Here is a 23520-nt window from a genome sequence, read left to right as displayed (position 1 = left end):
TAAACGTAAAGGCTTTATGTTGAAGATTTTTGTTAGCAGGGCCGTTACTGAAGGGGGCAGACGGGGCTTTTGTCCCTGGCACCGCTTTGGGAAGGCAGAGTAATTTTTACTATATAGTGTATTTGCTATATATACTTTTTATACTGTATATACTATTTTTACTGTGTCGTAGTCGTAGAACACAAAAATATGATTGTGTAGGGGGGGGGGGGGGCGGTAGATGAACTAAATTATTTGTATTGAAAGATAATACGTTCATGTATATCTTCAAAAATTAAAAAAAAAAAAAAATGGTTGTCTGTAAAGTTGGTTTACGGACGATAGTTTAACGTGGCAACGTCATAACAAAACATTGAAGAAATGATTGCATACTTTTATGAATAAAATTGAACCTTTTTAATTGAATTATCACTATTTTGTATGGATACAAAGGAGTGAAATGAAATCTACAATTTAATTGATAAATTTACTTTTATTTGCACTCATTAATACACATATGTTTATTACTTTAACGAAGAGATTATTTTAAATATAACTTTTATACATGTTTGCTATTTAACTTCTTCCAATCTGTGTTATTCTGTTAAGGATATGACGATGATAGGAAAAGTAGGAAACGAATGGGAGTGTTTCAAGTTTAATGTGCCTCGAATAAGTCAAATCGATGGTTGTTCCAATCGAGTGGAAGAGAGAGAGATGCGGCGCAAGCGTACAATGAACGTAACGGGACACAGCGTAACGGGACACTTTTTCGTGTGTGCAGCCGGCGTTCATCGATTTATTAGACGTTGTCACGTCAAAAACAAAAACAAATTATGCGTGTATCTAACTTGCAATGTATTAAAAATAAGATGACTGCAAATAAATCTATATATTTACCATCTAGGATGAACCAAAAATATTTGTATTCGTGGAAATGACGTGTGGTGGCGATATGAGGTGTTGTCGGTAAAGGTTTTAGTTTGGTTGGTTTAAAAATAAAGGGTCACCAAAATGAGTTCTTGCCCCGGGTGGAAATTTGCTTTGTTACGTCGCTGTTTGTGAGAGAGGGGAAAAAAAAACTGTTTCAAGGGCGGTTTGGCGTGGAAATTTCAGTTTTAGCCCTTAAATAATAGTAACGACAAGAAAATTAAAAAAAAAAATCAACATGACGTTTGAGACCGAGTCTTATTGTCATAAACCTGGTAGATCCTTTAAACATAAATTGATGTGCCGCAATAAGCCGTATGTGATTATTTACTAACGTACAAACAACTGTATTTATTTTAAGTTCCTACAATCAGATATAAATATAATTTAGCTTGATCACAGACAATTTGTCGTTTCAATGTTTAATCGATATATATAAATGGCTGGATATATTGGTTAGGTAAAGTGTTCATGGAAATTATAACAGTGTTTAGAAAAAAAATATGAATATTAAGGCTGGCTGTGTTGGTTACGTATAGTGTTCATGGAAATAGTAACGAGTGCTAACTTTATGTTTGCAGAATAACATTTTATAGTAAATTCTGCATGCTTATTGAAATATGTCGGTTATTGTATCGGTTCTTATATCGGTTATCTTGCTAGATATATCCGCTGAGACAGGAAAAAAAAAGTTATGTAGGAACAGTGAAAACTCAAGGAAATTAGTAGAAGAAATGTGGGAATCCCGTAGAAACGAAAATACTTCATCGTGAACCTACTTTTATTATAATCATACACTTTTTGTGTTATTAAAGAGCAACTATTGTTAATATTAACTATTTTATATGTAATTATGCTTATCTTTAATTCTGAACTGCAATAATTTGTTACATTTAATCGTAATTAACTTTAAGAAGTCCGTAAATTTTTTAATAATAAAATATAAACCACTATTATTGCTTGAAAAATTAAAAAAAAACTTGTAATTCATAATTGGCATCTTTTTTTCCGGTTTCTTTCTCTTCTTAATACCATTTTTTGGCCAGTAAAAAAAATGTTTTGTAAAACCTGATGTTTATATTTATATTTGAAACAAAAACTCAATGATGGTGAATTGAAACTGTCGTGCTAGCAATGCATTTATGCTTTTCTTTATCAACTAGTTCTTTCTGAAGTTTGAGCTGCGGTCTTTTGTTTCGGTTTGCTCACTTATTCTGCTACATTTGAGAAGATTTAAGACGCAATCTTCTGCTCTGAATTTGAAATACTGGGAATGTGCTCGCCATTCCACTGTTTTCAGACAGTAAATCACTTTAACGGGCTTGGCTTCCTGAAATATTTAACCTTTATAATTCACTGTTTTGTACATAACTTAGTACAATTTATAATATAACTATTCGTTAATTGTTAATATAATGCTTGCACACTTTTATACGTCTTTATTTCATTGTTTTTGTTATAAAATTAAATGTTTTATTTATATTTCAGCCCTGGCACGAAGAATGAACTAGTAATCGTATGGTATACAGTTTTAAATTAAACATTTGTATGTAGTATTTCTATTATAACTCTTCATTTTAAAGATATCATTAATAAATTAATGAACTCTGTTTTTTAATTCAAAATCTTGGAAACCTACGTTTTTCAGTGAATATATTTTTTTTTATTTAGAAACGGTTGATTCAATACCTCACAATTTCTTGCTCTCAATTCATGCTGTAATTAAAGTATAAATTGTCTTTAAAATACTCAAAATCATTCAAAATACGTCCATCAAATCAACTACATATTTTATAAACATTCAACGATAGATATCCTTATTATGAAATTATTTAAAATCATTAGTAGAGAGACGAAAAAAGCAAAAATATTTAGGTCATTACTTTATATTTACGTTTAACACTGTTAAGCTTGTAAACGTTTTGAATGGTCAACTTCAACATTTATATATTGCATAATTTATGCATAATTAGTTGGCAAAATTGAATTTTAACAATTTTGTGCAGTTTGGATAAAGAGAACCAAATGGTATAAATTGACTTTAAAACATAAAATGTAATATAGTTTTATAATCCATTTCATTCTTCTTATTCATGCTGCACGAAAACGTTAAAAATGTAACTTTACAAGCTAATTGTGCAAAAAATATGTACAATATATATTTTTTTTCTTTTTATGAAAGTCCGTAAGTTTAATTGTGTGAAATGTAAATATAAAATAATGGCCTGGAATGGTTTAAGTGGAATTCTGCTGGTTACTCAGTGTGTGGATTTTACTGGTTTAAAGTATGGCATTTAGAGACCCGAAAATTTCGCGGATTATTTTCGTCGCAAGGGAAACTACAAATGTGTATACCTTAAGATTGCTTTGATAATTTGAGAATTGTTTGGACGGTTCGATCTCTACGACTGTGGGCAGCATAGAGTTGGCGATTCATGTTGACCCACTGCAAAAAAGTGTTCGTTTTTTTTCAGTAACATATCACCCAATAGAAATGCGTATGTGGTCATAGTATACATATTACTATGAATTTTAGACTGACTTTAAACGAATCCGCGAAATAATTTCAGTGTCCATGCTATCATAACATCTCACTTCTCCGCCGTTAAGCTGCAGCAAATTCTGCAGTGTGTGATAAAACACGCTTAGCAGACTTACAGACGCTATTTTTTTTATCGCGAGGTTGGCTTTATAGTTATTTTATGACATCCTTGAACGCTGTGTTATATTTATTGCAGAAAAAGAGAAATAAAAAAGAAGAGGTTGAAACCCAAGGGTACGACTCTTCCTTACGAGGCCGAAAGTTTACCGGTTGACATTTTAAGCACTTCGGAGTTTTCGGAGCAACTCTTCTGGCCAGTAAATGGTGATCGAAATGGAGACTCAAATATTCAGTCGATGTCGGATAGAGTTTCGTACACCTTCCTACCTAAAAACTCGGTCCGACTAAACAAAGGAAGGCGTATATATCTTGTGTTTCCTTTATCGTTTGGCCGTAAATTAATACTTATATTTATATCCTAGTTTCTATGTGTAGCAAGCACATGGCATAAATTAGGTCATTTGTGGTAGCCTATATTATGTAATTTTTTTATTTAAAAAGTGCAAATTTGAACAGGCTCTTTGTATGAGAACCGAAAATAAAGTGTTAATAAACTGTTAAGATGTAAGCACATATATACTAAAATCAAAAATATTAATAGCATTAAGTGTAAAAACATTGTCAAAATTTTGCATATTGAGCATAGAGACTGGGGTGAAGCTTGAACCACATTAAGTCCCTAATCTTGTTGGAGACAAGCAACCTGTCTCACATTCGACAGTTTTAGGCATACCATTTCCCAGCTGTCACTTGCAAAGCGTGTTTACAAACGCAGATAATCACATTAAGTGCTTTATGAGCGCTGTTAACAGAAAAAAGTGGCAGAAAGTCATAATTTATATATTAATAAGATCTTAATATATAAATAAAATAATTGATATTATATCATAACTTAGTAAAATTATAATTTTAATCAATATTAGATTAATAACAACATATTTAATTAAAACATAATATTTATAAATAATTTATATCATGTTAGATTCTTATTATAGTCGATGATAATTACATAACAATGGTCTATCCTCTACGTTCTAAGTTCTTATTGTATTATTTACTATTAAAGTATTTAATTTAGTTAATGTATATATCTTATATTACATATTAGGTATTAAATAATATTAATTATAATACATGTAAATGAAATCAAATTAAATTATTACATAATTTTAAAACTAATACCTATTATGAATTAAATTGTTATTATAGACTATTGGTACTACTGCCACTGTTGGAAAATAGAACATATACCATTGGTAGATACCTGCAAAATTCGCGGATTCATTCGGTGATAGGCTAGATTTCAAACACATATATCTCTTAGATAATTTTGCTATTGGCTTACTGTTCATCTGGACGAATCTCAACCAGTTCTAAACCCTCAACCAAAGAAGGATCGAATCACAGACAAACCAGCTGAGACGACTTACAAGTCGGCAGTCAATGAACTTGCGTTATTTGTCCGAGTGTACAGGGGTATGTGCAGTCTACCCTGAAGGCCATCGAAACCGCGAATTTTACAGGTCTCTAACCATTGGTACTTCTCTTGAGATCAGTCAAATTTGAGTTTGATTGTTCCGGGCAGAGAGTGACAATGGCTCACTTTCTCTCCTAGTGCCGACCCTAATGCTGGAGTCACAACTCGTGGGAAGCGACGCGACAGCAAAATATCGCGTTGTCGTGAACATGCGGTTCCCATCCAAGTGACGGTCAAAACTATTAACATTTCCTTGCCTTTACATACGCAACAAACTTAACCAAGACATTTAACGCTTGATTTTTTTTTTGTAATCGACAGTTTAAAAAGAAAAAAACATCTTTAATTTCAATTAAACATCAAATTTCAGAGAATCACAAGTATATTCTGTAAATGAAACCTTAAAAATACAAGAATAATAATGCACCGGTTTGACCATCTTTGAAACACAAAATTTTCACACACGCATTTCAGTAAATTCGTGCCTCGACGCGATGGGAAATAGAAAATATCTGTACTCGGGAAGTCTGTCGCGCTGACGTCACAGAACGTGATTGGTTGGAAGAATGTTTGCGTCCATCGCACCTTGCCCGTCGCGCTACTGTGACTTACCTGTGATGCTTTCTTTACCTTAGGGACAAACCAGGATACACCCCTGTGACGTAGTAGATTGGGAGCCAGCCTTCACACAAACTGTTCTAGCTGTTTCCCTTCCTGATATCTGCATAATAGGGCTGCAACCGGTACAATCTATCCCTGTTACCCTGTTACCCTGTCGCACTGTCAACCTCTAGCTCCCAACACCTTCCAGTAATGTTGGTGGTTATGATGTGACACAAAACTTTACTAAAGCAGCGATGTTTATTTTACAAGTTTCCTTCAAGTGTTTTCTGCGTGGGACTCTTTGTAAAATATTTTGAATGTTGGAGGAATCATTAAATTATAGTCGTACCCAAGGAAAACGTTTTTGTCTAAAAAAAAAAGTGTCAAACACATTCATGATAGATGAATGCTGTATGTAGATTAATTGATTTGTTAAAAGCAAATTATGTGCCTGTAGTATTAAAGTGATTTAAATTAACGTATGCCATAAAATTTCAAATTTCACTAAAACAATAACAAGTTCTAATTTTTCATCTAGCATTGTAATTATTTTAATTTTAAAATAAGTTTAAAATTAAAAATTTTCTGTTAAGTCAGTCCAATAATACAATTTGATATGGTAACAAAATATTTTTGAGGTTATCTGTCCAACTTAACGCGTTTTATGAAGAAACTTGGAGGCTATATTTCGTCCAGTATTACCCCACAAACATTATTGTCAAATGCAGGTGGAGATGAAAGTTTGTTAGTGGAAAAGGGCCTCAAACGCATGATCAGGGCTGCCATATGTCTCGGGTGGGAGGTAGTGACGTACGAAGCATGTTTGGCACTTATTATCTCATCATTGTACAATCTGTAAAATATTGTTATAATTTTTTTATGTAATGTAATTTACCTGAAAATGTTTTAACTTTTAGCATATTCGTTGCATAGTTTATTATATGTGAGGTATAATGAAAAAAACAGTAACACTTATTTCGCAGCCTGTTTATTTAAATGTTAGTTATAAGTTAGTTAAGTTACTTCAGTTTAGTTAGTTTAATTCACTTTAAAATAACTTAGGTACAGTACTTTACACCTAGTTGTGTTTGAATGTGAGATATAATGAAAAATGTAACACTAATTTCTCAGCCTGATCATTTAAATGTTAGTTGTAAGTTAGTTAAGTTACTTCAGTTTAGTTAGTTAAATTCACTTAAAAATAACTTAGGTACTGTGCTTTACACCTAGTTGTGTTTGAATGTGAGATATAATGAAAAAAAAAATACACTTTTTCTCAGCCTGATCATTTAAATGTTAGTTATAAGTTAGTTAAGTTACTTCAGTTTAGTTAGTTAAATTCACTTAACTTAGGTACAGTGCTTTACACATAGTTGTGTTTGAACGATTTTTAATCGTTATTTTTGTATAAAATATTTTTTTTGCAGTTAAGTTGTAGCCTTTTTTTGAAGGATTTTAGTGTCTGACAACACCAAAGTTAAGTAAATATTTTTTCTGTTTGTTTCAGGTAAGAGGCTTAAACTGTGAGACCTTACTTAACATCAGTTCCAGATCGTAAGTCAGTCCTTTTTGTAGTGCGTTTGCGTTATGCAGGATTTTGTGACGCTGTATGTGCGTCGTTCTCTCTGACAGTTGAAACCAATCACAGCTAAAAAAACTTTTATTGAACTAACTGTGAATATATTTACCTGCCAGTTGTTCTTTGAAAACACACAGACCTACTTTACTATGCGTTACCTTCTTTAAAAATAACAATTTTTGGCCCTTATGCGCACATGCAACTTACATGCACTGCACATAATTTCTTTTTCGTGCAATGATTTAAACATATTTTGATTACGTATGGTGATGTTTTATATCTTTTCCCTTTGCACCTCATATAAACACAATGCACAAAAAATATAGACGGACAAACTTGAAAGTTTTCAACAAGGCAGAAAACTGTAACTACTAGGATTTGTGTGCATTTTAAACCAATTTTCCATGTGATGTTAGAGAATCGCAGTTTAAAGTTCAGAGTAACCGACTGCAATTTATTTGATTTGACTGGTTTTCTTACATAGTCGTATACGCAAAAAAAATACCCTATTTTATAATTAATTAGTCACAAAAATGGTACGATTAGCAGAAAGTTATGTAAATTACGTAAATTTTTGGAGTGAAACTTCTGTCAGTAGGGTAAGTTGAGATTATTCATCAGATAGTAACGAAAAGTGAAAAGGTCAGGAGTGGGACGCTCGATGGCGTTATAGGGGAGGGGGATATTCAGCGCCTCACTCTAAAAAATTAAATTTTAACTGTGACATTTTTATAGGCATCTCTACTAGTGTGTGTTTTTATTATGTTATCGTGTACTTTATTTTAAATTTAAAAAGTCGCCTAGTCGTATTAAGTTGCACAAAATTTCAAATAATAGATTACTGCAGAGACATCTTTGTCATCATATTCCAAACCTTAAAGGCAGTATGTTTGTAAAACTCCTCTGTGACTCACTCTGCCTGCCCACCGCCGCTCCTCGTGGACACAGCTGGAAACACACTCAGGCCGTCTCTCATCTACACACTTACTAGACATGATGGTATTTAGTATGTTATTGTGTAGTACTTCTTTGAAGGGTGAAGTTTCTCATTTATAACATGCCTAGTAGCCACGCACCCATTTTTTTGTAGAGTTTTCTGTGGATAATATATTTTATCATCTTTTTCCCGCAATTTTACAACAACAAAAGTTCTCAAAATTTTACGTAGTTTTATTTTTTTGTTTTTGAATGATTCTTGCAATGGGAAATACCTATTGAATAGAAATTTTTTTTTGCAACTTCGTAATTTTTGGTTTAGAGAAACCTCAATAACAAACAAGAAAAGATGGCTACACAAACACATCGAAAACAAGCCAAAATCATCGTTTTAATCTTTTTTGTCTGTCATGGAGGTTTCTCTATGACACCAACAATGTCGTATGTCAAAAAAAAAATGTAAGCGAGTGTTTCAGTACTCTCCAGTGAGTTGTAATATCTAACCTCGGTAACGAGCAAATTAAAGTGTTCTCATGTCGCAAATACACTTATAATACGAAATTGCGACACGAAATTTAACGTATAATTCTTTAAAAGTATGCCAACCGTGATGAATGCATACGCAAAATGTGTTTTCAACTAAATTTCTGGACGCGAATCACACGTAGATTCCGCACCCGCCGCTAGAATTCGCTGCCGGAGCAGCTTCGTCGTCTATTGAAACATTTGATTGTCAGACCGAAATTTCAAACTGTACAATCAAACGGCTCCGTTAAAAGCGAGGAAAAAAAAATACTTCATAAAATTACTAACCATTTGGTTTCGGGCCGGATTTTCGACGAAACAGTTAATACTGCGAAGTTCCCCTTTGGCTTTGTGAACTTCGGATCGTCCCATCCGCCACAGGTGGCAGTACCGTCGTTACACATTTCCGTTCTATGCGACTTCAGTTCCATTCTCGTACCAGATGCCGTATACCGAGAGCTGAGTTGTTACACTTCAAAAAATTGGTTGTCTGTAAAGTCGGTTTACGGACGATAGTTTAACGTGACAACGTCATAACAAAACATTGATGAAATGATTGCATACTTTTATGAATAAAATTGAATCATTTTTATTTTAATAAGAAAAGAATAAATACTTGAAATTATACTAATAATCAGATTTTAAAATGCAAGAATAATAATCATTATTGCCGAAATTATTGTTGTAATAAGCAAAGAAAACCACATTAACTTTTCACTTCACTTTATAAACAGTCGACGAAACAGTTCACGTGTAGATGACATGAAATTAATTTTAAAGTTTAAATATAATTGAAGAGGTGGATTCCAAAAGGGGTTAAGTCACATTTTAGCGATTTTGTGTTTATATGTGGAATAACTAACTTTTTACTATTCGCATCTATGGCTGTAACAGGTATTCCAAAAGCGCTTAAGTTATAGCTGTTATGCGGTAGTGAAATCTGGGTTTCTTTCCAAAACGTCCTAAGTCAGCAGTGTTTTCCAAACAAGCCTTGGTTAGTCATGCACCGATATGCGCATGCATAAACAGGTATTAGTTACTCTATGGTGAAAGTATTGTCATGGTTTTGTACTGCATAGAGGTTATGTCTGTTTATTATTGTTATTGTGGTGGTTTGTCTTGTCAATAATTAATGTATAAGTAAATGCCAAAATGAATGTAAGTGAACTACAAGATAGCACATGTTCTGTAACAGATATAAGTAGTACACGAAGTAGAAAACGAGCAAGAAATGAAGATAAGTGGGTTAAAAACCGTAAAACGTTTGCCAGAAACAGCAGTGAGGCCCAAGGTGCTCCTTTGGTTGCATGCACGCATAAAGAAGGTGGTAATAGTTGTAAGGCTGCTTTGCTGTCTACAGCAGATATAAGTGCATTTTATGACAAAATCTATAAACACAAAACAGCTGCGGAACAGAATAGCTGTGTTTTCAAGTATATTGTCGCACAAGAGCCTAAACAGCGTAGGCCCAGAAACAAAAATAAGCCTAGAAGCCGTACCGTTACTAAATATTTCATATGACAGACAAGCGGTCGTATTCTAAATGTATGTAACAAAACGTTTTTGTCTGTAACGAGATTTTCTCGTAAAATAATAAACACCTTAAGCAAACACATGGAAGTATATGGGGAATGCCCACATGAAAGGCGTGGTGGGGCTAGGTTAAATCCCAAACACACTGCGATAAAAGACTCAATGATTGCATACATTAAAACGTTTAGATGCAATGAAAGCCATTATGGCCGAGGAAAAAGTGTTCGTGGTTATCTTAATCCTGAACTTTCTATCAAAAAGTTGTGGCGAATGTGGAAAGATAACCAAAAAATAGAAAACAAACCAATTGCTTCATTATCTAAGTTTTTCAAGGTATTTCAAAACAACTTCAATCTCAGCTTCGGAAGCCCAAAGACGGATGTGTGCTCATTTTGTTACAAGACTAAGAACCAAATCAAGACGTCACGTGACCTTGCTGAAAAGGCTCGATTAATGACTCAGTATAGGCTACATACTCTTAGAGCTAAAAAATTTTATGAAATCATGAAGAAACAAGAAAACAATATAATAAGTGTTTCATTTGACATGGAACAAAACCAACCACTGCCCAAATTAAGCATTGGTGAGGTCTTTTATGCCAGACAAATCTGGCTGTACAATTTGACGTTTGTTTTGATGGAAAACCAACAAAACACTTCCAACACATCTGTGTACACTTGGACTGAAGACCAAAGTGGTCGAGGTTCTAATGAAGTATGTTCGGCATTGAGTCATTTTTTGGAAAATCTTGAGAAAAAATTGGCAAATGTACCAAAAATCTTTTTGACTCTGAGATTATTTTCAGATGCCTGCAGTGGGCAAAATAAAAACACCAATGTTATGATGTTCTTACTCAACTACGTTGCCAAATCAAGAACCTTTGCAAAAGTGGAACATTACTTTCCAATCAGAGGTCATAGCTATATGCCCCCTGACCGAGTATTTGGAAGATTTGAAAAGGAGTTACGGAAAAAAGAAACAATATTAGAGCCTAGTGAATATCACAAGGTATTTGCGACGGGTGCTACAGTAAATGTGTTAGGCATAGATTGGGTGGTCTCAAACTTTATGGAAGCTTCAAAGAAGGCCATAGTAAAAAGACTTCCCTTTAAAATGCTTGATCAACGTGTTCTCATCTACTCAAGAATGCATGACACTACTATTGACATTCAAAACACATATTGTGGTCTGCCAACAACAGTAAAGGTGACTAAATCACGTACAGTATTGAAAGAAGCGTACACAAACGTTCCTGTTTCGCCAGCAGAAAACCATATTAGTGAAAATAAGCGACAAGATGTGAAGAAACTTCTGCAGTTTGTTTTACTCAGTCAATGTGCAAGACAGTTTTACCAAACTGCTCTGACTAACAATGTAGAAGGAGATAACGACAACAATATTGTACTATATGATGAAGAAGAGCCATTCCTTTAAACATTGTAACCTTAATGTTCACTCAAAAGACTTGACACATTTTAAAGATCATATTGTTGCTTTTGTTTTGTACTATGCATAAGTCTACATACATATTTTGTTCATTATTATGTAAACATCACACTTAGGCCTGTCAATCTGGTAGGACTAATATTCTTCAATTACATGTTTTTCAAAAAGTCCTCAGTCACCGACAAGTTTTCCAAAAAGCTCTTAGTCACTGACAAGTTTTCCAAATAGCTCTAAGTCACCGATGTTCCGTTTTCTTAACCTAATTACAGGTAATATATTGAACTCATAATCACAATAACTGCCTGAGAACATGTTCTTAATGTAAAACATTAGCATTATGTGGATTTTGTGCTTGACATTATCAAAATACACATTCACACCAAAAAAATTGTTTCCTGGAAAAAGTACATTTTTGACTTAGCCCCTTTTGGAATCCACCTCTTCAATTATGAAGAAGTTTTGATATAAATAAACTGTAATCAAATATTTATCATAAATTATATGAATCACCATAATTTTTTAGTCAATTGTAACATAACCTATTATTACTGCACTCGCCGACAGTGTAACGGAACACAGCGTAACGGAACAATGAGCGTAACGGGACACAGCGTAACGGAACAATGTGCGTAACGGGACACAGCGTAACGGAACAATGTGTGTAACGGGACACTTTTTCGTGCGTGCAGCCGGCGTTCATCGATTTATAAGACGTTGTCACGTCAAAAAGGTCGGAGTGATTTATTTTCCTGTTTGTGTGGGCGCGCGTGCAACGTGGATGTAAATCCTGCATCTAGAGCACGGCCCAGGGGAGACGTTCAAGCCATCTTGGCACTGCTTCGCGAGGAAACTTACCGGCAAACACAAGGGGGACGCTGCTATAAAAATCCCCTGGTATTTGGATCGCGCGTTTTTCGTCTGCTTGCGTGCCGGACACCTTGAATTCTCCGCCTGGCTTTTGTTTTTTTTGGATGCTGTGCTACCTGGTATATGGCAGACTTTGTAACTAGTTTATGTACAAGTTTCACCAAATATATCCTGTTAATTGTCTCGAGTATCCTGACAAATAACTCTATTAAATGTGCGTAAAATAAAATTATTTCGTTCCGAAATGAAGTTGTTTAATAATGTAGGTGAAACTGTCTCAGAAATAGTGGCTATCCTAACAAGTGAATAAGTTAATACAAAACTTCATATCCGACTATTTAAATAATTTAATAACGTGTAATACCTACCTAAAGGTGCCACTTTCATTAACTTGCCATGAAACAAACGTAAGAACTACAAATTCGGGCCTCATGTATATTTCTCTGGACTGAAAATGATAGAGGTTGAAAATTAGCATGTCCACTTGAGTACCTCAGTGATAACATAAACTCTATGTATTATGCTAATTGTACATATATGTTAGTCGGGCAGTGTTTATCCGAATGTAACAGAGTTCCGACGGACAATGGCCTATATATATATATATATATATATATATATATATATATATATATATATTCAGGTAGCAATTATAATTTGTAAATGCTGTATAACAAAGGGGAATTTAAAATACTTCTCTACAGTACAAAAGTTATACCACGGCATGGGCTCAGCTAAAGCTAATCTCTGGGCAAAATATATCAACTGTAAGCAAGTATTCCCAATAGTTCAAATGAAGTTAACGTTATGTTACATCTGATATTGGTCGGAACTAAGGTGCATCTGTAATTCAGACATAATCATACAACAATTTTAGTTACAGGAAAGATGGGATTCAACATAAAATGTCGCTGTGAAAGTTCTACTTTAGAGACATATGAATTAGTCCTTACTTTACAATTAAACTAGCGACCTGCCCCGGCTTCGCACGGGGTGCAATGCTGATACTAAATATATTACAGAATGTCTTTATATATATATATATAACGTTGAGAGCTTTTTTGTCATTAGACAATACATACATGTTTTCTTTAGAGGTTACTCTTGAAAGAGCGACATATAATTGGTCATGTGAAAAACACTCAACGCTCAAATCTAAGCCTGCAACGTTGTACATTATTTTGATCTATCTCGTAGGGTTCAGCCAGCGTTTGCAATGTAAGCGAAAAAAAAAAGTGTTTATTTACATCACATTAGAAACCTCTAAAATTATCAGTTTTTCTCTACTATATTATGCATGTATTATACATATAAACCTTCCTCTTGAATCACTCTATTTAAAAAACCGCATCAAAATCTGTTGCGCAGTTTTAAAGATCTAAGCATACATAGGGACAGACAGACAGCGGGAAGCGACTTTGTTTTATACTATGTAGTGATAATAGTCAGTTTAAAGTGTAAATCGGTTATTCCACTCTAGTCTTGAACAAGCAAAAATAATGCTCACTTATTAACAAAACTCTAAGGGCCGTTTTCACCAATGCCTCCTAAACACACCCTCAGCAAAGGACTGCTTAAGTTTAGGCGTTCCTTAAAGTCAATTCTCACGAAATTGGTTTTCACCATCGTCACATTCACTTATGTAGGGGTTGCTTAGTTAGGGACTGGCTTGCCATAGAGCGAGGGTTCGTACAGATATAAGTACTAATAGTTTTCAGGTTGGTACTTCGAACTTTTTGTCACGTGACATAAATAAGCCAATCAAATATTTTAACTAAACAGTAAACAAATATCTGAATGTTTATTAATTTCGCGGTAATTGGATGTTACGATGTTAGTGTATTTTCACGGAAAGTAGTAGCTATATGGTCGTTGCAAAGTAGTGTGAAAATGTGTGAAACAAAGAGAATGAAAACGCAAAACTTTTCTTCTGATGAGAAAATGAAGTTGTTGAGCCTAGTTGAGAGGCATAAAAATATAATAGAAAATAAGAGGACGGATGCTGTTTCAAGCAAAGAAAAGAACGCAGCATGGGAGAATTTATTGCTATTGTAATTTTGTCTAAGTTTAAACTAAGTTTTAATAGCAGATGAGAATAAAAAAAAATATCAGTTTTTTTTCCTTTAGAACATACAAAATTCCTTGTAATAAATGTTCTTTTAATACTTTTCAAAAGAAAAACCTTTAATTACTTCCTTATTAAACGAGTTCTTAAATGAAAGTGGAGTATGCGAACATTCTCGAATGTATTTATAATAAAGGATTTCACATTAAGTTCACCTTAAAAATGTTCCACAACTTCAGCAATAACATTTATATCAAAAATAAAATGTACACCTTCGGTTAGTTCTTAGAATTCCTCCACGGCATCCATTTTATTTTTCTTGTTTTGTGACAGTAAGTGCCGCTTAAATAGTTAGGGGCCCGATTTACACCACTTAAACTAAGGGATGCTTAAGATTACTTAAGAGTTCCTTAACTGTTGGTGAAACGATTCAATGTGCTAGGCAGCCCTTACACATGCCTTAAGCAGCTCTTAAAAGTTAGGGGACATTGGTGAAACCGGCCATAAGTCTGTTCTCGAAGCGTCGTCAGGGTTCTGGGAAAACTTACTACTCGAAGTCACTGGTGTGCTCCAATAGCTATCAAGTCTCTTGAAGTTCGTTAGTATGATAAAACAGTTGACTCAGTCTTAGTGGTCGTGGTAGAAATCACGAACTTGCATATATGCAATAAATCTTCTATAAATTATTCCAGACTTTATGGTTTTCAGGTAGCTTCATGTAAATAATGATTGTTTCACGACGTTTCTTGGTTTCTTGTTCGAAGATAAATATCAATTTCCGGAGCTCTTCCTATGAACATATGTCGGTTATCGTAACTAAATGAATACTTCTTAATATTCCAGACCGTTTTTTCCTATCGTCATTGATCTCAAGTCAGTTTTCTGTTTATTAAACAGCTCGATTATGTCAAATAGTCGGTTAATAAGAGTGGTCAGACCAATTACATTTCTCATTAGAGTATTCGTCGCGATTTAAAATTTTTCTGTAGCCACATGCTACCGTTTAATATAATTTTTTATATAAAAACAACTAATTTCATTAGTAACATAAGCTACTAAACTGTTTATTCAATGGATAAAATGTTCATAGTAGTAGTGATAAGTAACACGTAAGGAAAAAAGTTGTGAAATGGATATCCACACCTATGCTTGTATGAAACGAAATGGTGGATTTCGTGACAAAATAAATACTACTATAAAGGAGTAATTTCTAACCGTTATCGATTAGCTCCAACTGAAATGTTCATTGGTTACTTAGCTAGGATATGGCTGATGGGCATTTACATAAAATTTGTTTCAACACGAAACGAAACATTATACAACAAACTTAACATTAATATCATGCACAATTCAAAATAAAATAAACATTGAACAAAATAGGTTTTTCTTCAAACCACGCTCTCAAAATGTTAAAACACAAATAATATCACTTAAAATAAAACGATTAATTAAAACTAGACACAACTATATTTTAAAACGTTAATTTCACATATATCAGTCAACATGTTATGTTTCCTGTAATAATCACAAATTCTAAATCATTCATCGCGAACCGACTAAGAAATATAATGAACTACACTAACCTCACCTATTCCTTGTAAAAAAAATGAATATTTAAAACACTAGCCCCACCTATTCCTTTTGTAAGATGTGAGCTAACCTGTGTAACAACAATTTCTAAGTATACTAATTCCTGTAAGTTATTCTAGTGTGTTGTATCGTTTTAGTTGTGTAATATTGTAATTGCCTATAACTTGCTCAGTACTACAGTCAGACATCTCATAACAGTTTTCTTTTACAAATCTGGTTACTGCATACGGACCGTCATACAGTAGGGACAAATATTTTTGTAACATATTCCCAGAAACGACTAACAGGATACGTCCTTTTCAATAACGGTTCTCCACACTTCAACTTAGTCTTGTTCCTGATGTTTGCTGACTGGATAAGCTGGCTGCGACCATTTCCTATATTTATTTCAGAATTAGTCCGAAGCCTTGATTTTCTTCTGGTGTAGTCTCTTCATCAGGTTTCGGTAGTAGAGAAGTCGGAATTACCGTCGACCGCTGTCCTGTTAGGGTTTCTGATGGCTTCATGCCTGAAGAGCCGTGTAAAGTGTGATTACACAATCATTCAATAAAATGTATCTTGTTTCTCCAGCTCTGTTGAGTATTGGGACAGATAATTCGTATAGTATTTACTAACGTTCCCATTATTTGCTCCACGGGATTGCTTTGAGGGTTTTTTTTTATCGAAGACGTGGTGGGTGTGATGTTCAGTTTTCTTAAGCCCTCCTGCCTAGTACCTCTTGTGAACTGTGTTCCTCTGTCCGAAATTATCATAGCTGGTTGTCCTACGTTTTTATAAATTCAACTACTTTCGTTAGCACACATTTACCGGTAGCATTAACTATAGGGTACAGTTTTACAAACATTGAAAATATGTCCGTCATCACGAATAAATATTTGATTCCTTCTATTGAACTAGGTAGCGGTCCGAACAGATCCACCGACACCAGTTGTAAAGGCCCTTTTGGGATAATAGTTTGAAATTCACCCACCAGATTTTGACATGCGTGCTTTGCCTTTTTGACAGACATCGCAGGATGAGGTTATCGTAGTGACGATTTTAGGTAAATTCGGACAAAATATTTGTATACTTAATGCCTCTGTTAGCTTCGTTGAACCGATATGGCCTCAGATCTTGTGGGCTTGTTATATAACGTCAGTAATAGTGGTTTTTGGAACCACTGGTTTCCACTTATCTTCAAACACTGAGTTATTATTCTGCAGAGCAAACAATACATCGTTATCAGCAATACAATATGTGTGATGTATTTTATGGGCTGAATCGGTGGTATTTAACTTGTTTACAAGCTTACGACACCATTCATCTTTGGACTGTAACTTCGTTAAGTCGTGGAAAAGATTTTGAAGGACGATGTTTTTATCAATCTTTTCGGCCAACACATTGGCTTCTAGAAATTCTTTTGATTTTGTTTGGTATGATAATGTGTCGAATGCCAAATTAAGTACACGGCTAAGGAAATCGGCCACATATTTCAATGTCATATTCTTGCATAAGCAAGATCCATCTGGTTAACCTACTGTCGAATATTTTTCCCGTCTTCAAACACGTGAGTGCTTGATGCTCGGTCAAAAGCTTGATATTTTCGTTGAGTAACAGATTTCTAAATTTCTTTAGAGCTCAAATAATCGCTAACGTTTCCCTCTCGGTAACTGTGTAATTGTTTTCTGCACTACTTAGGGTTTTACTGGACATTGCTAGAGTCTTTTCTATACCCGCGTCATCTAATTGTGATAGCTTTGCACCTAAATCATAGGCCGAAGCCTCTGTACATAATAAAAAATCTCGTTCCTGTACAGGATGATATATAACCTTTTCCCTGAGAAACACGAACTTCAGCTCATCGAATGCGTTTTCTTCATCCTCGTTTCACTTCCTTACCTGGTCCTTTTTCAGCAAAGTAAATAGTGGTATGGCTGTGTGTGCAATCCGATTGCTATAGTTTCTGTAAAATCCGATGATTCCAGAAACGTCCTAAGTTGTTTTATATTCTTTATAATCTGCTGTTTATCCGGATATGTTTTTATTCCTGTATGAGTTAGTATATGTCCTATAAAAGGTAACTCTTGATTTCAGAACATGGATTTCTTTAGTTTAACCGTCATGCCCGCCTCTCTAAGCTTAGACAATACAATGTGGATGTGTAAGAGGCGCTCTTCGTAATTATTTGAAGTTATTATTATATCATCAACGTACGCTCGCGCAAATCCTTTACATTTTGGTCCCAGGGTTTTGTCCAGACATCTCGTGAACTCGGCAACGGTATTGCAGAGGCCTAAAGGCATTACTTGGTAGACGTACTGATAGTTCTTAAACAAAAACGCAGTGCATTGCCTCCACTAAGGAATATGCCAAATAACCAGCTGATAAATATAACGTAGTGATATATCTGACACCCTGGTGCAACCGGAGAATATCGCTAGTGGCATGCGGACTCTCTCTGTCCCTGACGGTCATTTTATTTACGTCGCGTGCGTCCAAAGTCGTACGGATCCATCTTTCTTTCGAACACAGATAATATGATTGGCGTAAGGACTTGGGGCCCTCTTTATAACTTACCAGTAGGTAATCTTCGGCATTCTTCAGGCACTTTCCTAAGAAAGGGTTCGCCGCTCGTGAGACTTTTATTCTAGCCTGGTACAAGCTATTTAATGTCGGTTTTTCAGAAAATGTTTCGCAGTGCCGCTGCAAGACCTCCAGTAGTTTGTGTTTCGCTTCTCCTGTAATCATTTTTGCATCAGAAACAGACTGATGTAAGTCTTGTTCGGTAGCGATCATAATCGGCATGTTAGTTTCACTAATAGTTTGTTCGGGTTATCCATACGAATCATTGCCACAGATTTATCTGTAACTTGCCAGTTCTGGGCTATTGTGGATGAACTTTTGTGTTTGTTTGGTAGTTACCATCTAGCCGCCGAAGTCCAACACTACTTTGAAATTCGTAAGGAAATCTGCACCAGATATGATAGGTTTAGCCACGTGTTTGGTATCACCTAGACTTTTGATTTCGAGTAAGGTTTGCTTGTTAAGGGGATTGGTGCACCAGCATCGTATTAAAAAAAACAATATATTTGTTAATGATTCAGCTGCTAGAGAAGATTTGAACCATTCTGGTGTAAAATTTAATTTTTTATTTTTTTATTTTAATTAAGTTATTACTGATTTTCGGGAATTTTTTTAATTCAAGCTTTATTAAAAAACTATAAAGAATTCAGTGGTAAAACTTTCGCAGATAAATTTTCAGACACGGGAGATATGACTGTGAACATTATTTTATATGTAATCATTATTAATTTAACGTATTTACAATTTGAATTTTAATAACTGAGCTGCTACGAAATTGCGTGATATTCATTTGCGAATTTAATAACATTCGCGTTTTCATTTGTAATTCAAACGCCTACACATATGTCGGCTGAATGATTGACTTTATTTTAGTCTTTAGCTTATTGCAGTCGGAACTAAAGTAAAAACGTAGCTGTAGAAATTTGAGCCGCGTGCAAGCTCGGATACGAGGAATTATGGAGCGCGCTGGACAGTAGTGACACCTTGCGACAGTTTTCCAAACTTTTTGCAGCTCGTTCCCACTCTGCCACAGCTGTCTGCTGTTTACGAAGGGGAGACGGGATTTCGCGGGAAACTGATATGAAGGTCAACGTACTCATTTTCAGTAGATAAGAGAACGTGTTTGGTTTAGCTCGGCGTATAATTGAATGGTTATTCTCTGTTGTTATTTAGCACAGTGATTTAGCTAGATGTTTTTTGTTGCAAGCGTAAGATTTATTCAGGAATAAAATGCAGAAGAAACCTCCACCAAGCAGAGTACACAAAAGAACAAAACTATCGAAAGCCATTAGAGCGCTTTGAAAAAAGAATAAAGAAAGATAAGAGATTATTTTATTATAGCTTTTTTTACCATATATTTATTTTTCAGAGTTGAGTATGTACAACGCGATGGACGCGATGCGACAGCAAAAAGATGTGTAAAATTGTAAACATGTTTTTTTTTCCAGCAATGCGTGAACCATTCATAAACTATACTCAACATGTATCCGTATAATTACGTTTGAATTTTTTTTTTATGGCAGGCATCAATGTTAACAAGTTTATTAAGCCACAATAGACTTTTTTTCAGAAAACTAAGTGTAGCAGAAAACACTCAACATAGTCTCACACAAAATCAGTTTACATGAATGCAGTTTTAAGCAGTAAGCAACGTAAAAAATAGTTAAACATCATTTAATATCTGCTGGTAACGTTTCCAAAGTATCAGCTTCGCCTTCATTCACGAACAATATTCGTGAGCTTATTTATGTATTTTTGCTGGCTATTCGTTGGTGACTGTTAGGACTGCAAAATTAGTAAATATTTTTCACCCTATCCTGAGTTAAATCTAAGTGTGCGCGGTTAGATGAGGACCTAGATGTGTCTCAGGCTTACGCCTTTACACTCTACTCATGCGGGGTATTAACCATGCGCGTAAGAGCGCGTTGCCATTGACCTGTAGGATAGTCTCAAAAATCCTCTACGGACTAGAAAAATGTCACCTGCTCATTGGCTACTTGACTTGTGATAACTGTTTGTTGTAATGCCTGTGATTCATCGTTGATTTGGATGAGGAGTTTTCAGTGATTCAGAGCCTCCCATTTTACTGTGGCCGAATTGAAGAAGCAGTACACATGTTACATGCTTGAATTCATAGCGAATGGAAACCACAAATATTTACTGATGTAGTGGTTGGTAAAAAAAAAAATATTATTCGTATCGCGTCCATCGCTTCGCGCCATGTTGGCTCCTATATTATATGGATTTACAAAATATAACGATTCATTTACGACACTTAAGATAAGGTGTGTAGGATTTTAAGAATTCACTTGAATTATTATTTAAGAACATATTTCAGGATAACTTGTGAAGACGCTCGTACAGACGGCACCGGTTGTGATGACTCATTGTTACCAGAGCAGGGGCCATCTCGTGTACACGAAGTGGCATGCGAAACCTCAACATAACTCGAAAATCAATAAGTGTTACATTGAAATGTGTCCACTACAAATTTTCAGGAATTATAATTTTGAAATCGAGTAGAAATATTCCTGCAATTAGCATTAAGTATATTTTAATAGACATTGAAAGCGAATCATTAAGTAGCTTCAAAATCCAAATACCAGAATACAGATAGTCTGTAACAATACACACCTCACCGACTAGATATGGTCCAGATTGTTAATACTAACACATTTGAAAAAACTGACTAGTTACTGAATATGTTGAAATTTTGTAAACCTGTTACTTTAGATGATTGGTGATGTAATAATGTCTCTTGGAAACTACATAAGATTTTAACTGCTTTTATTTCTCCATAAATTCGCAAATCACCATGGCGGCCATTTTACGATCACGATTTAGTTCTTACATTTTAAATTAGTTTATTTGTTGAGAGCCTGGTACAATGTGTCCGACCACTAAAGCGATCCGAGCCGCGTAGTGTTTACTACTGCGAGGTTGTCGAAGTAGGCTCGGGTCGGGACTAATTTCGCTGTGAAGAAACAAAGGTTTTTAATACATGGAAAATTATCCCAAAGCCGAAAATTTGTACAGTAGTAGAGTGAACATTTCTTAGTAACACGTCAAAAGTTTAAGTACTGCCGCAAACCTTGTGCGTCACACCAAAAACGAGCAGTTAAGTCCAAAATGACAATTTTTTGCAACGATCCACAATAATGGATATTGCAAATGCAGTTTATGGAGTAGACCGTCAGTATGGAACCTAAAATAATCTAGAAACATTGCCCCATCTGAGGATAGTGATAAAAAGCACAAAGTTTAAACATGTTTCTATAAAATAGACCTTTTAAATCATTAAAGTTAACGAATTCACTTTCATTCAATTTTAAGGAAATATAAATACATCTTACATAAACTTAAAGAGCCCAACGTGGAAATCGCTTAGAGTAAACGTTGTTGCATATTTATTCATCTTTAAATTGGTATATTTTTTAAGTGTCTCATACAATTAGTCTGACCACTAAAGCGATCCGAGCTGCGTAGTGTATACTACTGCGAGGTTGTCGAAGTAGGCTCGGGTCGGGACGAATTTCGCTGTTAAGAAACAAAAATTTTTAATACATGGAAAATTATCCCAAAGCAAAAATTTTGTACAGTAGTAGAATTAACATTTCTTAGTAACACGTCAAAAGTTTACCGATGAAACCTTGTGATCACACCAATAATGAGCAGTTGAGTCCTTAATGATAATTTCTACAATGATCCACAAAAATGTTTCGTAAATTTAATAACTTTATACTTTTTTAAGCCGGTTCTCATTATGGCACCAAAGTAATATAAAAGAATGTCCTACATGGTAACTGTGATAAACACCTCAAAGTTTAAACGTCCTATTATTAAATTGGTAATTTTAATCATAAAAGGTAAGAAATATATATATTTTTTTTATAGAAATTTGACTACATGTTACATAAATTTGTTGAGCGTAGCGTCAAAATCACTTCATAAATATTGTCTGTGTTTTTTTTGTAAAGTTTAAATGTGTATATTTTGAGTGTCTGGTACAATAGTCTGACCACTGATGTATTTCAAGCTGCGTAGTGTGTGTGCAGCAGTGTTAAAGTCGCTCGTGCTGGGACGTTTTTTGCTCCAGAAAACTAAGGTTTTTAATGTATGGTAATTCCAGACTGAATTTTACTCTGAAAGAATAAAAGTTTCCTAACTGCAAGTGATTTTTGCTGCAAACGTAGATAAAAATCTTCCAGGATGCGATTTGCTTAGGTAAAAATATTAGTATGATCGACTCTTTAATTTCTAAATTATAAATAAATAACAATAGAACTTCCCGGAAAGTTGTGATAAACTGACGATATTGCGCGAGTAGCAGACCCGTACGTGACCACAGAGAAAGGCTATTTTCCTTGACCATTAGGATTTCTGGGACGAACACCCTCTCACAGGTGGGGTCATAAAATACGGCCAAACTCTTGCAAAAACATCCACCACCGCTCTTTGCCAATAGAAATTCACCGAAGTAAGCTAGGCGCAGCACTCCAATGAATTAACTTAGAAAAAAATTACTAAATATGTAATTCTATCAATACATTTTACAACACAACTTATGTTTTATTTATTTTCTGGAAAAAAAATAATATTATCATACGAATTATGTTATAAAAGTGACAAAACTCAATAAGCACATTTACGGTGTATCGTTTTCTTCAACTGTTATGTAGTAAACTAATTTCATACAATTAAATATATATATATTTTATAATATAGGCTACATTAAAATTTTGCACAGATCTGATCTAAAATAATATACTTAATGTATTAGAAATAAAAAATAATTATATTTGTTGGTATTAAAATAATTTTTAATA

The 23520-nt window shown here is 34.5% G+C and overlaps 1 protein-coding gene across 1 annotated transcript in view; it reads left to right on the top strand.

Moving 5' to 3' along the window:
* LOC134538770 (uncharacterized) overlaps positions 1–23520 on the top strand; it is a 301464-nt gene that overhangs the window by 158314 nt on the left and 119630 nt on the right. The window lies entirely within an intron of this gene.

The sequence above is a fragment of the Bacillus rossius genome, chromosome 14 (assembly GCF_032445375.1).
Source record: "Bacillus rossius redtenbacheri isolate Brsri chromosome 14, Brsri_v3, whole genome shotgun sequence".
NCBI lineage: Eukaryota > Metazoa > Arthropoda > Insecta > Phasmatodea > Bacillidae > Bacillus > Bacillus rossius.
This window is presented reverse-complemented; position numbering and strand designations above follow the sequence as displayed.